Source organism: Falco cherrug, chromosome 6, assembly GCF_023634085.1.
Source record: "Falco cherrug isolate bFalChe1 chromosome 6, bFalChe1.pri, whole genome shotgun sequence".
In the NCBI taxonomy this organism is placed as follows: Eukaryota; Metazoa; Chordata; class Aves; order Falconiformes; family Falconidae; genus Falco; species Falco cherrug.
Window position 1 is genome coordinate 50,198,531 of NC_073702.1, and position 16,152 is coordinate 50,214,682.

Genomic DNA, 16,152 nt, shown 5'->3' on the forward strand with positions numbered 1-16,152 from the left:
CCGGTGAATGAATGAGATGGTGCCTCAGCCAGCTACTCCGCAGCTGGGCAGCGTAGGACCCCCCCAGCGCAGAGCTAGAGGAGCTGCCTGCCTGCCTGCCAGCCAGGAGGGACGGAGCTCTCCCCGATGAAGGGGAGCGCTGCTGAAATCCCAGCAGTGGGGCACGGCAGAAGATCGTGCCTTCCGCCAGCCGGGACTGCCTCTGGGCACTGTTAGCAGTCAGTTCTCGGCCCTTGCTCACTGCTGCTGGATCCCATGCTGTGACTCAGCAGCTCACCTCAGTGCCTGACATTTAAGTATGTGTATACTGAAATATATATGTCCACTGCTCTGTACTGATTCTGTTCACCAACTCGTATTTATACTGTTTCAGAGCAGGCAAACATTAAATAATACATATTAGCATCATACCTATGGCAAGCGCACTCTACTAATAATATTTTTTTGGGGTTTGGACCATGGAGTATGTTCTTGGTAACTTAATCTTTACATGGTTTTATGCTTGTTATTGAAGACCAAATACAGAGTATAGGAGACACTGACTTGCTTAGGTAGCAGCAAATGAAAGATGTACATGGTGCTAGTGAGCTGTGTGATGTTGTGGCTGGCCAGTGAATAAAGGCAAGAGCCAAGCCTCTTTGGAGGTGTGAAGAGTCAAAGAAACATTAGAGTAACTTAAAAAATGTAAACTATGGCTAAAATCTAAGCCCATCATTTCTTTAAAATTCTTTGTTATTTACTAAACTTCGCTCGTGAAAACCTCTTACCCTAGGATGAGATGCAGCTTGTAGAGGGGGAAGAGCAGCTTCTGTTTGAGGAGACTTGATTTAAAAAGATATGAGCCCTGCTTTATCTCTGATGTGACTTCTTATCACTCTGTGTGTGTGTGTGGCTGTATTTCTGAGTGTCCCATAAGTTATATTATCCACATTTTCAAAATGAAGAGAACCCAATTAATCCGCCTTTTGTATCAATAACTGTGTTTTATAGCTTTATCCACATCCTCATGCATCGTAGGATGAGTCAAAACAATTAACAATCAAAAGTTTCTTAATTCTTGTTTCAAACATTTATTTATGGGGATACACAGTCCAAGCAAGTTTTCTTTATTTAATGCTGTAGACTTTTATGTTGCCTGACCCAACATTTGTTTCAATCAGTTGTGATTTTACCATTAGTTTTAGTAAGAAAAAGCTTTTTCATCTCTTAAATTGGAAAATGTATGTGTTTGCTGCCATGAGTGCTGCTAGTAAAAGCTCATTTTCCATATCTGCATTGGTTACCTACAATACATAAAAAAAATATTTTAAACCAGACTCACCCATCAAGTAATTTGAAATGATCAAATGGTTATAAATAAGGTAATTGTTGTCACCAATAGGAAAGAAATGCTTTCTTAAGACTGCTTCATCTCAAGAGAATAGTTCATGAGGGAGCTCCAGTGTTGTGTCTTCTTCTAAACCAGCGATTTTCTGTCTTAAGAACGAAAAAAAAAGATAAAGGTAGAGCCAAACTGGCAGTGCACTGGTGAGAGCAATTATGTGCTTGTCAGGGACCTGACAATGGGGAATCTGAAATTCCGTATCTGTCCACTCTACATTTACAGCTTCTGTTTTCATTGCTTTGCTAGCATGCCTGAAATCTGGTCTGGAGCAGTGGGCCAAAGCAGTTTGGCTACAGCAGCACACTGTTGCTTGCCATTGTGAACAGCAAAAAAAACAAACCCCCAAACCAAACAAGCAGAAAACCCATCACAAGTGTTTTCTGTAAGCTTGGGAAGAGCACAGACACTGTTAATGCAGAAGAGGAACATGTGTAAACACACAAAATGGATTAGCAGAGCTTGATGTAAATCTCTGAATATGATGAACTTACTATCTGGATTTGTTATGTTTTCAGGTGGGACTCTCTTCTGATATGTGACCTACAGCAAGCTACTTTGAATCATACGATGACAATGTTATCACTGCCACATCTCTGGGAACCAGTTATTCATAAGGATACGGTATGTGAATGTCTGCATCTTACATTAGCCATTGCTTGTTGGAACAACGCAGAAACAATAACATGAAGGTGCTAAAAGTCATTGAAGTAAATGTTGAGCCACATGTACAATCAATTACACGGAGCCGTTCCAGCAGATGTTTATCTGCTAGGCCTGGTCTGTATGCAGAATAGTGAACTGTTTTAACTTGAAAATGTATTTATTTACAGATGCTGGTAGAAACGTTCTACCACTGTTTTCTTTGGATGAAGTTATACTGGTACAGTGATGATATGTAGATATACAGACTTACTATTTTCTTCCTCAAGCGGGAAGGGTGGTAGCAGTAGCGTGAAGGTTTCTGTATTGCTGCACTTAAAGCAGTACTATTTTTGCATTTAGGAAAGGTCTTTAATTGCTTTTCTCCTTCATTCCATTTTCAATTTCTGGTCAATCTAAATTAGATTAATTTCACACACCAGTGAATCCCTAAAGAAGTGTAAATTAACTCCATTTTACCAAACTCAGCCAGATGATGGCAGTTATTCCCTTGATGTTTAGCTTTACATCACCCAACATCTTTGACCAAGATTTCTATAGGAATTAAATCCATATATAGACCCTTTTTTCCTCACCCTGTATAAGGAATTGGAGACTGAGATGCACATCTAGTGAGGGGAGGCTATTTAATTTATGGCCTACGAGGCCAAAAATGTAAGGTCACTGATAGCTGGCAGGTTTTTCTTTTCTACTGTTGTGGCTTGAAATTGTTAAACACACACTCAGGTCCTGTAAAACCATGAGCAAACTGGTTTTATGAGAGTAGTTACATCATTGTTTTATGTTCTGAAACAGTTCATAGCACACCACATAACCGTTAGCATGGAGCATCTTCATCTGATTTATGGCCCCGATGCAACACCCGCTGAAGCTGGTGGAAAAACATTTCTTCATGCTTATGGGAGTTGAATTGCATTGCATGTAACACCTGAGACTTTTGTTTAAGTACTGTTCCCTGCATGGAATTATTTTTACTGATTAGCTGCTTTTTAGAGATTAAGTATTAAAGATACAAGCATAAAACAGAATTACAAGGAAATGGATTGCCAAAATAACCTGAGAGAGGGCTCAATTACTGAAAATGCTTGTCTAGCTTCAAAAGCTATGAAGTGATGACGAGAGATGACTGTTTGCTCTGAAAGTATATATCTGGATTTAATGTGCTGTATTTTTGTACATAAATTAGAAGACGATGTCAGAAATGTGAATGATTTGCTGCTACATCAGTGCTGTGAGAGAGGGAAAGCAAGATAAGTCTTACAGGGAGCAGGGAGAGAAAGGTCATGCTTCATCCATCAATTTAGTGTGTTTTGGGAGAGCAGTTCACAACTCAGGTAACTTGTGTGCTCAGGTGAAGAGGTTTCCAAATCTGGCTGGATTCTGGGTCAGTTTGAAGAGAATCTCCTGGAGGCGAAATCTCCCACTGAAGTGAGAGAGTGTTGGTCCTGCATGTGCTGGCAGGGCTTCTAGCACACCTGTGTAGCCACTCTCAGTAATCCCTGCTGGCTGAATGCCATTAACACGACCCTTTGCAGACTTTTACTTTGCGCTTGTTCAGGTGTCTCCTCTGTCATCTATACTGAGGCACCTAAATTCTCCTTTCCGGAGGGATATAGGAATAGTAATCTCTGTTGCTGTTGTTTCTTCTGAGTTGATTAGTTTTTAAACATTCAGAATTGTTTGTTTATCTGTGTTTTTGTAAATAAGTTGTTTTGGTGTGTGTGGGAGCATTGGTAGTGGGAAGCTGGTTTGAAGAAGATTGGGTTTACGTTCTGCAGGGGCAGGGGTCTGGGAAGGACCCAGCAGGCCAGCTGGTCTGCTTTCCTGCCATCACAGGTATCTTGTCATGCAAAGCACAAATGCGTCTCGGTTGACATTTTTGCTTTGGTGAAATGCAGCCTATTGCTGGTGGAGGGGACCTCTTAGAGAGCTGAGGGCGGGTGGCGGGGAGAGGTGATTGTCGGAGTGGTGACTGTTTGCAGATCTCTGTGTTCCCTGGGCACAAGGAGCAAGCAGCCAACTCTCTGCCATGCTTTTAATGAGCTGTAGGGCAAGGGATGCTGTGTCTCACACCTCGTGAGGCTTCTTCTGTTATGCAGTAATAACCTTCACAGATTTGCCATCTACCCAAATCAAAATGAAATTTCCTTTGACTGGTGAATGCAGGAGTCAGAAGGAAGTGAAGGTTTTTGCGTTTATTTTTCGCGTTTATTTTTCCTTTTGGGTGTTACTTTATAGCATATAGTATTGCAAACATTTCAGGAAACTAATCTGTGGGAGCGCAGCTCATAAAAGATTGGCCTGCCACAGGATGAGGCTCTGCTTATTACAAAAGAGCTTCTGAGACTGTCACAGCTGAAAAGATTACACACTTCCACAGGAAATTAAATTTGGTGTAATATAGTGAAAGAATGACAAAATGGAAAGGGCATTTGTAACATTTGTTTGTGATTATTAAGTGGTAGAAAAATGAAAAGTTGAAATCCAGTAGTAACTTAGATATGGATACAAAATTGCCAATATTTTAAAAAATATGTGGCCCTCCCCTTTGCTCTCTCTTGGTGGTGTTAGGTCAATGTGGAAAATCATTAACATCTTGTAAAATTATGTCAACTTTGGGGCATGTTAGGTTATAAAGTATTTAAAACATGTTTCAGAGCAGTCCTGTGGCGTCCAGTTAGGTTACGTTCTCCAGCAGAAGATGCATATGTGGCACCAGACTGGGAATGAGAGGCATGAGCTTCCTTCTTTGCTTCATCCTTCTCCAACCTGCCTGTGCCCCTTGCAGAGTCGCAGGGTGATGCTCAGTGGCGGGTGACGGTCCCAGCTCCATCCCAGCTGCAGGCTGGATGCTGGTGTCACAGGTGCTGTCAGGCTCCAGACCCACTGGGGTCTGTTCAGGTGACACAGGTGCTGAAGAGATCTGTTGGTACCAAGGTCCTTGCTGCTCACCCAGGGTGCAGGCAGGTGACATGTCCCCTCTTCCTCTTCTCCTTGGGGTCAGCATAGGTGCCACACTGAGATGGGCTCTCTCCTGGCCAGGCGCTTCACAGCAAAACATAGATTTTCTTTCAAAGGAGACAGTAATAACTTGCAACATTTTAATTATTTTTCCTATAAGATCTGGTTACCTGCAATTGGAAAGAATAAGCAGGACTCTGGCAGAATTAACTTTATTAACCGTCATAAATCCTTTCCTTTTTGACTTTAATCAGTCCCTGGAGTCCTTTTAATGCTCTTGACATTGCACTGGCCTTTCATCACAGCACAATATACATTTTCCTGTAACTAGAAAACTGATGGCTTAGAGCCCTACGTAAACCCGAGGTAATGGACGCAGCGTTGGGGACACCCGACTGTCCGATGCTTGCTGCTGGTGAAGGCAGGAGAGGGAGCGTATTCCACCAGCACGGCTCTTCCCTTGATGGGAGAGCAGGAGAGGGGACCTGAAGGCACAGGTGCTCACGTGGTCTAACACCCAGGAACAGGGGACCAGCCGCTTTGCTGTGGCCCAGGCAGACAGAGAGACTGGTGCATTTGTGTCTTCTGCTCGGGGACCACGGGGGCCAAACCTTGCCTCAAAAAGCCCCTCTATGAGCAGCCCCCAGCCTGTGTCCCCGAGCAGTGAGCTGCTGGAGCTCACTAGCAGCTGGAGGGCTGACCCAGTGGCCGGGAGCTGCTGGCCAGGAGGATGTCACTGGTGGCACAGCAACCAGGCAAACCTGCTCGGTCAGAGGCGCTGGGTGAATGGATCTTTTCTGTGCTGGGGAAGACGCTAAAAGGAAGGAGTGTTACCAGGTGGTCGAGGGACAGGCACCTAAGCAACAAATGCTGCCTTCATAAAATAACTCCCTGGGTTATTGCCTTTCTGTCCAGCCCGTGCACAAAATCCCCTGGAAAGCGAGAGGGGAATTCCCTGGTCGGTAGTCTGTCTGCGTCTCTGCTGTCCACGAATTCATGGGATGGAGAAGGCATCCCAAGAATCTGCCCCCATGTGCAGGGAAGCTAAATTCCCTCTTGTTTTTCTGTATACCCAAGTCAGCAAGTTTCTTCAGCAAATGCTTTACTTTTAAGCTTAATACTATGCAAATATTTAGCTTTGGACAAAAAAACCTCAGGCTGGCTTCAGACCATGGACTGGCTTCCAGCTGTTTCTGCAGGTACAGATCCAATATTTATGTACACAAATGGTTATTTATTTTTTTTTTTTTTATTATGGTAATCTTTTTATAATGAACTTGGATATTTGTGTACCCTGGTTTTGCTTTGAACGTAAAAATCTATGTATTTGCAATGTGTATATAGCCATTTTCAGAAGCTCTGGCAAAAAGCGCAGACCTGCTGAAGAGAATCACTGTAGGCTGAATCTTTAGATGCCACAGAGTTGTACTGACTAATTTTTTCTCTAACTGAAGTGCCCAAAGCTGTGCTCGCCATTGAAAGCCCACCAGCCTAGGTTATGAAAAAAAGGTGTGGAAAGATCTGGTGACTGCTGCAGGAGCTTTACACTGTGATTTGGTTGTCCAGACAAACGGGAACACATTAATATTCAGGAGTGTCAAGAATGTCAGCAATAAATATGTTAACTACGTTTCAAAAATCTGCTTAAGCTCTACCTGGATATGTAATACTTTGCTGTATCCACATATATTTCATATATGTATGCTTTCTCCAGCCCATATCTCAGCTGCTGCATGCCTGCAAACAGCCCCTTATTAAAAAGGGAAAGTCCGTAGTCTTTGGACCTTCTATAATGTGCTCAGCGTGTGAGCTATTGACTTCACAAAGACAAGAATAACTATGTCAAATGTGTTTCATTTGCATGTGGCAAGACAGAAAAAGCAAACTATGTGAAGATGAGCAGACAAGAAAGACACCGAATGCCTTAAATACTAAGGGAGTTAATGCTATGCAGTGATTTTGCTTCTGTTATAGGAAGTGTAAGAACAGTATGCTTCCTGGCGTACATCACCATCTAAACTGCAAAGGTTTCAGTTCCATGGCAACATGAAGAGCCCGACTGTGCTGAAGGTGTATGTATTAATGCATTCAGAGTGAGGGGCTGGGAGTGAGCTGAGGAAAAATAAAACATGCTGAATGTTTCCTGTTTGTTTTTTATTTGTATGTGAAGTAAAGCCCTTGTTCTTAGAAAATCTGTACTGACATGGATACAGCTGCCACACCCCCCCCCCCCAATTATTTTTTTGCTTGTGTTTTTCTCAGGCAAAGAGCAAATAAAGAGGCTGTTTTGTTGGGGGGGCTGGGGTGTGTGTGTTGTTGTTTTTGTTTTCTTTTCTTTAATAAGACTGTAAGTGCAGCAGCACTTGAATGTTGCAAGAAAATGCTATGAATTCTGGAAACTGTTACATATCCCTCAAGTGAAAGACTTTGGTGTGTGTGGGTATTTTTTCCAAGATGTAGTGCTTTACAGAGCAGAATGAAGCAGTGTTTATTATTATTATTATTATTATTATTATTATTATCCTTGATTTTTTTTGGTCTGCCCTCTTTCTGCCTTTCTCTGCATCCACCTCCAGTTTCCCCCACCTCCCCTGACTGAGGAGCAGGAAATAAGACTGAGCTGTTTCCTGACATCCAAAGAAATATAAAAGTATGAGGAAATGGTGTATTTTGTTTTGCCAGCCGACTCGGATTTGCAGACCTGCACTAGGAAGGTACCTGCTCCCAGACAGGGTCAAGAGTCACCCTCCGGAGCAACTGGGCAATTGGCCAGGGAATAACCAAGAGCTGATCATTACGTGAATTTTGTTCGATCCACTCAGTTGGCTGCGTGAATGTCAGACGGGCGATTGTGACAAATCTATTTTGCTCAGTCTAAAGAACTACCTAAGGCTGGTCCTGCCAGCTGTGCTGATGGATGGATGAATTGCAGATTTTCAAAGTTTAATGTCAGACTGGGCAGTGGGGGAACCTCCAGATGTTGGTATTTCTGAGGCTTAACAGCAGTGCTAATCTGGCATGGTAAAGCTGGCAGAAACTGGCAAGTTAAACTGGATTTACAGCTGCTTTACATTGCTAAAACAGGCAAAGCAGCCACAATGTATCAGTGGATCTGGCCTATAGATTTCAGCGAGGTGTCTCTGTTTTACTGGGGAGAGACTATAGCTCTGCAGTTGGAAGTTGGTCAACCTCTCTCCTCTTGCTGTGCCAGGAGGAATAAAATTTGTGTCTGTCTTATCTGTATCCTTTTCTTTCCCCCCCTTTTTTAGTCAAAAAGACTAGCAACAGGAATTTTTTTAATTATTATTATTATTTTTTTTCAAGAAAAGGCTTGCTTTCATTGAAGTGGGAACCTTGTCTCTGAGATTCTACTTGGGGGAAACCTGTCCCTGTTCAGGAGACCAGTGCAACATGGGTAAACTTTTTCTAAGGGAATAAATAGAATTGAAATGATTAAATGACCCTGTCTTGGCATTCTGCAAAGGAGGGGATTTCACCCTTGAGGCAGCAGAACTGCAAAGTAAGAAGGCGTTGTTTTTAAACAGCCACTTTCTGAGGGAGAGCAGCAGTGGTAAACCTGAGCCACTTGCTAATGCTGCATTTGACACTCCCAAATCTGTTGTTGTTGTGACTTCTAGTGTTTGCACAGCCCCCCAAAAAAAACCCAAACCACCCCCCCCCCACCCCCCCCACCCCCCAGGATGTGGCTTATTAAATACCAGCATGTGCTTTCCAGATTATGTGTCACCTTCATTTTCCGGACTTTTGACAAAGGGACTGTGCATACAACTCTGAATGAAGAGGAGGAATCACTCCAGCCAACCACGTAGTAAGGGAGGTGAAGGATTCCTGTGTAGGTGTCCCGACCTGGCATAACCCTCCAAACAGGCTAACTGCTAACCCCGTGGAGTGCCTCATTCAGCTTGGCAGGAAGGATGAAGAGAAAGCACCAAGAGGAACATAAAAGGAATAAGCAAAGGAGGAAAGAAATCAAGGACAGGAAGAGTGAGGAAACAGAGCAAAGGCAGAAGGGTGAATAGAGAAACAACAGGGGGCTGGGAAGAGCGCAACACAGGAAAGAGATGATGCTCTGGTGCCTATGAGGGAAAAGTTGTTTTTCAGATGTAATGTAGACCAAAAAAATTCCCCGAGGAGCAAGAAAATTAAAATACATGAAGTGGGAGAGCTTATCAGAGTGATGAGGGTGGAGAATTCAGTGACATAAGTAGAAAAAATACAGAAAACACATGGATTAATTTCAGGTTAATTTCATGCACTGGTCCATCCAATTTTAAATAGTAGCTGCTAAGTTTGTAGCATGAAGAGCTTGTGACAGGTTGTGGGGAGCAGTGGGGCTACATCAGGAAGCTGCTGTAGGCACTGGTGTGGGTGGTTGGAGGTAGTTCTCTTCTGTGCACCTTGGGTGGAAGCCTAAAGCCAGTATGAGTATCCCTGAGAAAAGTTACCCATCCTGCATTTGAAGACTGGCAGTCAGAAAAACATGTCCAGTTCTCTCTGAAGGTATCTGAGGATGGGCTGTTGCCACACAGGCAAGGATACTGGCTCCCTCTAGATACTTCTTCTTCCACTTGTTCAAGCTATCTAGGCTACCAGAAATAAACAGCTGAATAGAAATTCTAGTTCTGGCTGTGAAAAGAAGCTTTTGAATGAATTCTACATCAAATAATGAATGTCTTCTTTCCTCCTCCTCTCCACCTACCTTGTTCCTAAACATTAACATTTTGTGTCACTTGAGCTAAGTTCAGTGTCAGACTCACCAGATCCTGCTGAAAAATACACCCCTCTTTTGTGGCAAGCTGGAGATGATGAGAGGCTTGTGGTGTTTTTCCTTCTCAATCTCTGCTCTGCTGGGAGAAGCAGCTAAGACTGTGTGAAGCTGTCTCCTTCCCACTCTCCTAAACTTTTCTCCTAAAAATGCTTCTTCCTCAGCAGCTTTGCTGCTTCTCTGAAGGCGGCATGGCTTGGCCCACTTAGTGCCATCATTTGCCAGGGGATGTTTTCTCAGATTGTGGAGACTTTCATCATGATATGAGGCTGAAGAAGATTGCTGTGGAATAAGTCATGGGTGCTGCTAGATGTGCCATTTGAAAGTGATCACTTAAGCATGAAAGAAAAGGATCAAGAATTATGAGATTTAAACCTTAACCAAAGCCCCAAACCTCTAAATAATTTCTGCCATTTCTGCTTCCTGTTTTCTAAACACTTGGGCTGTACTTGCATTGTGCTTTTAAAATTTCCTCCAGAACTGCAAAGGTGAAAAATACCTTTTCTCTGCAATAAGTTCTCTTGTGGGCAGTGGTACCAGTATGTGTTCTCCCGTGGCCCTTTACCCCCCCCAGCGCTTCTCACCCACCTCCCTTAGATCGCTGCCAGCCGGCGGGAGGCTGCAGGCTTCCCAGCGGGCTGAGGCTGCGCAGCCCTGATCGCCACCGAGGTGGCCGTGCAACACCCAAAGGCTCAGCTCAGGGCATCAGTCTGGCTTTTGTCCTCAGAGCCAGCTACCAATTTTCTTGAGACTTGTGAGAATGTAATTACTGAAATTTAGTGAAATTTGTTGTCTAGGAGAGAAGATACGAATGTCTGCAGAGGTGGAGAAATGTGGCGTTCAAAGAGTGTGTTGTACAAGAAGGGGAATGGTTCTTACTGGACAGTCTTGTCTGAAATACTATGCAGCGTGTGGTAGTAATTACGATGAAGACGAATGCTTTCATGGTGAAAGCATGGGGACCTGAGCTTACCTGGAGACCTTAATATTTTTTCCTACTACAGAGAAAGGAAGTGGTGAAGAGGCACAACAAGGAAATACTGGTGAAAACAGACTTTTCAACAGTGAGCACAGCCTTACTGCCTTCGGTGGAGTGAGTAGGGACATTCCTGTATCGCAGAGTAGTTATGCAGAGATGTGCTGATACTTGCACATTTTCATCAGTGCTGAAGAACAGAAGCAAAAAATAGGATGTGGCTTTGGGGTGCTGTAATACAAGGCTGAATCACCTGAAATCAAAGCCAGTTCGAGGTGGAAATGCAATGGCTGATGTTTGTGTAACCTCAAATCTCCTAACCTGTACCTGAATTTACCTCTCACATGTTAGAGAAAAAGCACCCTTTCCACAGATGCTGTGTGAGCAGGGCAGCCATTTCTCCCCAACAGGAAGAAGTTTTTTTCCCTTCCCTCACCTTGTTGTCCAGTCCAGCAGTTAGGAATCAGATTTAACCCTCAGTGTTTATTTCGGGCCCTGTGAGTCTTTAATTCTTTCCCAGTGGCAAAACAGTTATTTCTGATAGACACACTAGTTGTTTGTTAATTTGTTTATAATCAGTTTTCCAAGAGGTTGCTTTGGTGTGGGAGGGACTGAATTCTTTGGGTGCAAATGGTTGCTGCTGACTCTCTTCTTAGTCATTAAGAGATGTTTTTCACATTAAGGCGCCTTTACTTTTAAGGGAAAATGTCAAGCATTTTCTGATAACAGACATACAAAATGTGTGGTTGCCTAAACAGAAGCCATTCGATGAGCTACAGCATATGAGGGCAGGAATGACCAAGACCAGCCAGAGCCTTCACCAGCCTCCCCAGGGAGAAGCCAAACAGCCCCCCATCCCCTCTGGTTGCTCTGCTGCTGCAGCCTCCTGCACAGCCCCCAGGACCTGGGACCCCACAGATGCTGTTTCCAGCTACCGACCTACATCCCTGCCAATATGCCTCCACACTAAAAGGTGTCACTGTTCTTTTCCAAAAAGAACATGTCTCTTTTTTTTTTTTTTTCTTTCAGTTCCCTTGCCAGCTTTTTGTATTTTCCAGCTGCAGCTCTTTTAAGGCTCCCTGCCTCTGCAGATCTTGCCTTTTGTATAGGTTATTTTGGGAAACTGGGGAACCAGGAGGTGGAATGAAATTTAGGGGAGTTAACTGCAGTAGAAGTAGAAAGCTCTTTCCCTTGGTGTGCTCTTTCTTCTCTCTCTTCTCGTGACCTCTGTGGTCTGACCCCCATCGCATCGCTCGTTCCAGGGCAAGCCATAGCCAACGGTCTTTGTGCCCAGCGAACGACTTCTTCCCGTGCAGAGGCATGCCGCTTTGCAAGCTGTGCTTGCTGCTTTCTCCCTGCAGCGGCCGTCGTTTCTTTTCTGCTTTTCTGGGTCAGCCAGTTGGCCAAAAAGTGGTAGGTGGTCGAGCAGAGTTTTGAGCGCTGTGAAATACTGGTAGTGCTTGGGACGTTGTGTGCCTTAGGGTAGATTGTGTGCAGAGAAGAATGTGTTCCCTCCGTTATTTCCTCAGTGGGGCAGCTCCGTCAAGGTGGTTGGCTTATTCTTGAAATGTGGGCATGTTTTTACGTTGGAAGTGTTACATGCTGATTGCCAAACTTTGCAAGAAAATACAAATTTTTTGGAAGACTGGGGATTAGTGACTGAAAGCTGATCTGGCAAGGGGGGACTGGGAGTCCACCTGTGGGCTCTGGGGCATGGGGCAGGCAGTGGTGAGCTTGGACCCCCAGACTGTCTGAGCTCTTCTGCATGGGGGTGATCACTTCACATCTTTGGTTTTGAATGCAAAAATGCAAGGAGAAATCTTCTGTGAAGAAGCACCCAAGGACTTTCTTTTTTCTGTGTAGGTTTTCTAAAATCACTAGCGCGTAGAAAGACATTGATGACACAGTAGGTCAGGCTGCCCTTTTGGTAACCGAGACAGTATTCAGATAATTGAGATGCCTGTGATTGCCCATGAAAATTTGCTGATGTTTACACTGCTGTCAGGTATTGAAGTCACACCATAATATTTATTGTGGGATCTTACAATGGATTTTAAAATAGGTCGATACCATAGCACAAAGTGGGAATTTTCCTTTTTTTCCTGAAGTTATGACAACGCCTAAATAGCAGTATAGCGCAGTAAATGTTAAACATTAAAAGCTGGGTTTGTGTGTACTGATAGGAGTAGACTGGGAGAGTAGGAAAGTATTTTGAGTTTTGTTGGTAAAGCTGATAGGAATATGGTAGAAATCAAAACAGGGGATGATTGTAGACTCAAAGCAGTAACTTGCCAGCTTTGAAGGATGGGTTTGGGTCAGCAACATACAAGAAGTGTTAATGAGGAGGACTTTAACCCTAAATTAAAAAAAAAAAAAAAAGAAAGAAAAAAAAAAAAAGAGGATGATTTTACACAAGCTGCACAACTGTCAGCCAAATACAGGGAGAATGAAATCAACGGAACATGAAGTACTCTCTTAAAACCCATCCAAATGGAGGGTTTTTACTACCGTGCTATGGCAGGGATCAATTAAACTGTGCAGAATGGTTATGCAAAATGTTCGCTGTAGGGAAATTGCCATTTTCCGTAGATTCTAGGAAGGAGTGCTGGCACACTGCCGGCGGTGATTTATTTTCACCCAGCCCTGGTGCTTGTGGCTGGCACTCAATGAAATCTTCCAGGGCAAATTATTTATTTAATTAGGAATGGCCACAGTTGCACCGAGAGACTGGCAGCTCATCAGCAGGAGGTCTGTTAGAGATTAAGTCTTAACTTTGTACAGTTAGGCTGCTTATATATACTATAAATAATTAAAATCGTAAATAAGTGTATGTTGGCATTTTTGTTTAAGCTTATTAACAACAGTTCACAGTATTGAATGTGCTGTATGTACTGCCATGCATTATAGTCCTCTAATTTCTTGATTAACTAACCCAGAGGCTTGTGCAGCAAGCTGAAACATCAGATTGTTGCTAACTGAACTTTTGAACTTTTCATAAAGGAAGGAGACATCAGTAAGAGAAGAGCCAAATTTATGAGTGCATAAGCATGAGCAACCCAAAACCTTTCATTTCAGTGGGCATTCCTGTAAGAGCAAAGAGAGAAATCCCCCTCTTCTTACTCCAGATAGGCAAGGTGGTGCTTTCTCTGTGGTTTAGCATATTCCAGGGGTAACAGTTATAGCTGGTGGTTTGAGGAAGTCCCAGGAAGAGAGGAATTTGGATGTAACTAATGAAACTTTGAGGAGAAATCCCTGGAAAGTCTCGACAAAATTTCATATTGTTATCTGTGTTGTTTTTATTGTGGTTTTTTTGGTGTTTTTTTTTTTTTTTAAGAAAATAAAAGGTGAGGCAATGTGGTTTGGTAATTGTGCTTTTATCAATAAATTTGATTTTGGAAGAATACATTCTGAGTTTGATCTTTGCTTTCTTTCCCTGGTTGTTGAGTAATAAGAAAAAAATCTTGCAAGAGGAAAAGAAGTCACCTCTTTTAGATGAAACCACTCGTGGATTTAAGCTGTGTAGTTTGGTGTGAAGGAAAAAAGTGGACAAACATTTTGAAAAATACCAGAAATGGACAGTTTTAAAACATCGGACATAATTGGTTTTGGACAGGGCTAATAAGCAAATCAACACAAAGCTAAATTCACCTTCCAGGGGCAAGTTCCCCTTTCAGTGGGCGCTGGCAGCAGGGCCCAGCAGGCAGGCTGCCAGCAGCCAAGATGGGGCTGTCTCTTGCATGGGGTGGTTTGGACCTTCCCCTCTCCTCGCCCTGCACTTCCTCCCTGGTCCTGCTGGCTGCCTGATGGTCCTCTCTGAAGCTGTCGGCAGCAATGTCGGAAACATCTCTCGACTCTCTGGCTTTTCTCTCTGCAGCCCGGGCTCTCCAGCGCTGCTGAAACATTGAGGGAGCGGGTGGTTGGTGTTTGAGGAAGGGTTTCCTACTGTCCTGGCTGTGGTTTCACATCCTGGAGGGGCTGCTCCTGCTACCCATCTTCTGCAGCTGCCCGCCTGAGCCCACGCTGGGCTGGTTTGGGCAGCTGGACAGGCAGCAAGCTGTTGGGCAGCCAGGGATTTCTGATGGGTTAGCGCCTTGTCTCCCCACGGGCACAGGCAAACTCTAGAGCTGGCAGGAGCACGTGGCTGGCATGCAGAGGAAGAAGCAAAGCGGCATCTCCCCCTCTTGGCTCACAGCTTGCCACTGGACTGACCTTGCCAGAGCATGAAACTGCATCCTCAACATGCAGATCAGATCCTGTACATGCAAGGTCATTCACACTTGAGTACTGTGTTACGTTATCACGGTAATCAGGAACAGATACCAAGAAGATGATGGTGGAGGACAGCAATGTTTCCTGTGCTGCCCTTTTCCACTCCCCACTTGTGAATCCCAAGTCGATCTCTGTGTTTCCCTTTCCAGATGGAGTTAGAAATGGAAATGCATTCAGGATTGGGTTTTTATTGGCAGCACCTGTGAACGATTAAAGACTGTGCAGATTTGCAATCAAACTTCAAAGTGAAATGAGTGTGATTTCAGAATAGATTGTTTGCAGTCATTATTTTTATTTTTATTTTTTGCAAAGAAATAAAAGGCTTTACAGTATCTCCTCAGTACTCCTAATTTCTGTGCACTGGAATCGTAGAATCACAGAATGATTTTGGTTGGATGGAACCTTTAAAGATCATCTAGTCCAGTCCTCCTGCTGTGGGCAGGGAGATCTACCACTAGACCAGGTTGCGCAAAGACCCATCCAACCTGGCCTTGAATACTTCTAGGGACGGGGCATCCACAGCTTCTCTGGGCAACCCTTTCCAGTGCCTCAGCACCTTCGTTGTAAATAATTTCTTCCTTATGTCCAATCTAAACATACCCTTTATCAGTTCAAACCTGTTGCCCCTTGTCCTGTCACTACAAATCTTGGTAAAAACTCTTCATCTTTCTTATAAGCCCCCTTTACATATTGAAGAGCCATGATAAGGTCTCGATGGAGCCTTCTCCAGGCTGAACAACTCCACCTCTCTGAGCTTTTCTCTGTAGGAGAGGTGTACCATCCCTCTGACAATTTTTGTGGCCCTTCTCTGGACCCTGTCCAACAGGTCAGTCTGTCTTGTGCTGGGGACCCCAGAACTGGGTGCAGTACTCTAGGTGGGGTCTCAGGAGCGTGGGGCGGAGGGGAAGAATCATCATGGGGATTGAGTGCACCCTCAGCAAGTTTGCAGGTGGCGCCAAGCTGAGCAGTGCAGTTGATACATTTGAGGGAAGGGAAGCCATCGCAAGGGACCTTGACAGGCTTGGGAAGTGGGCCAGTGTAAATCTCATGGAGTTTGACAAGGCCAAGTGCAAGGTCCTGCACCTGGGTTGGAGTAATCCCCAGTACCATACAGGT

At 44.0% G+C, this 16,152-nt stretch overlaps 1 protein-coding gene across 5 annotated transcripts in view; it reads left to right on the forward strand.

Annotated features, from left to right (window-relative positions):
• HIVEP2 (HIVEP zinc finger 2) overlaps positions 1-16,152 on the forward strand; it is a 145,597-nt gene that overhangs the window by 35,065 nt on the left and 94,380 nt on the right. For all 5 annotated transcript variants that reach the window (XM_055714884.1, XM_055714882.1, XM_055714885.1 and 2 more), the window contains exon 2: positions 1,900-2,005. The gene's annotated coding sequence lies outside the window, so the exon portion shown is untranslated. The remainder of the gene's footprint in view (positions 1-1,899; positions 2,006-16,152) is intronic.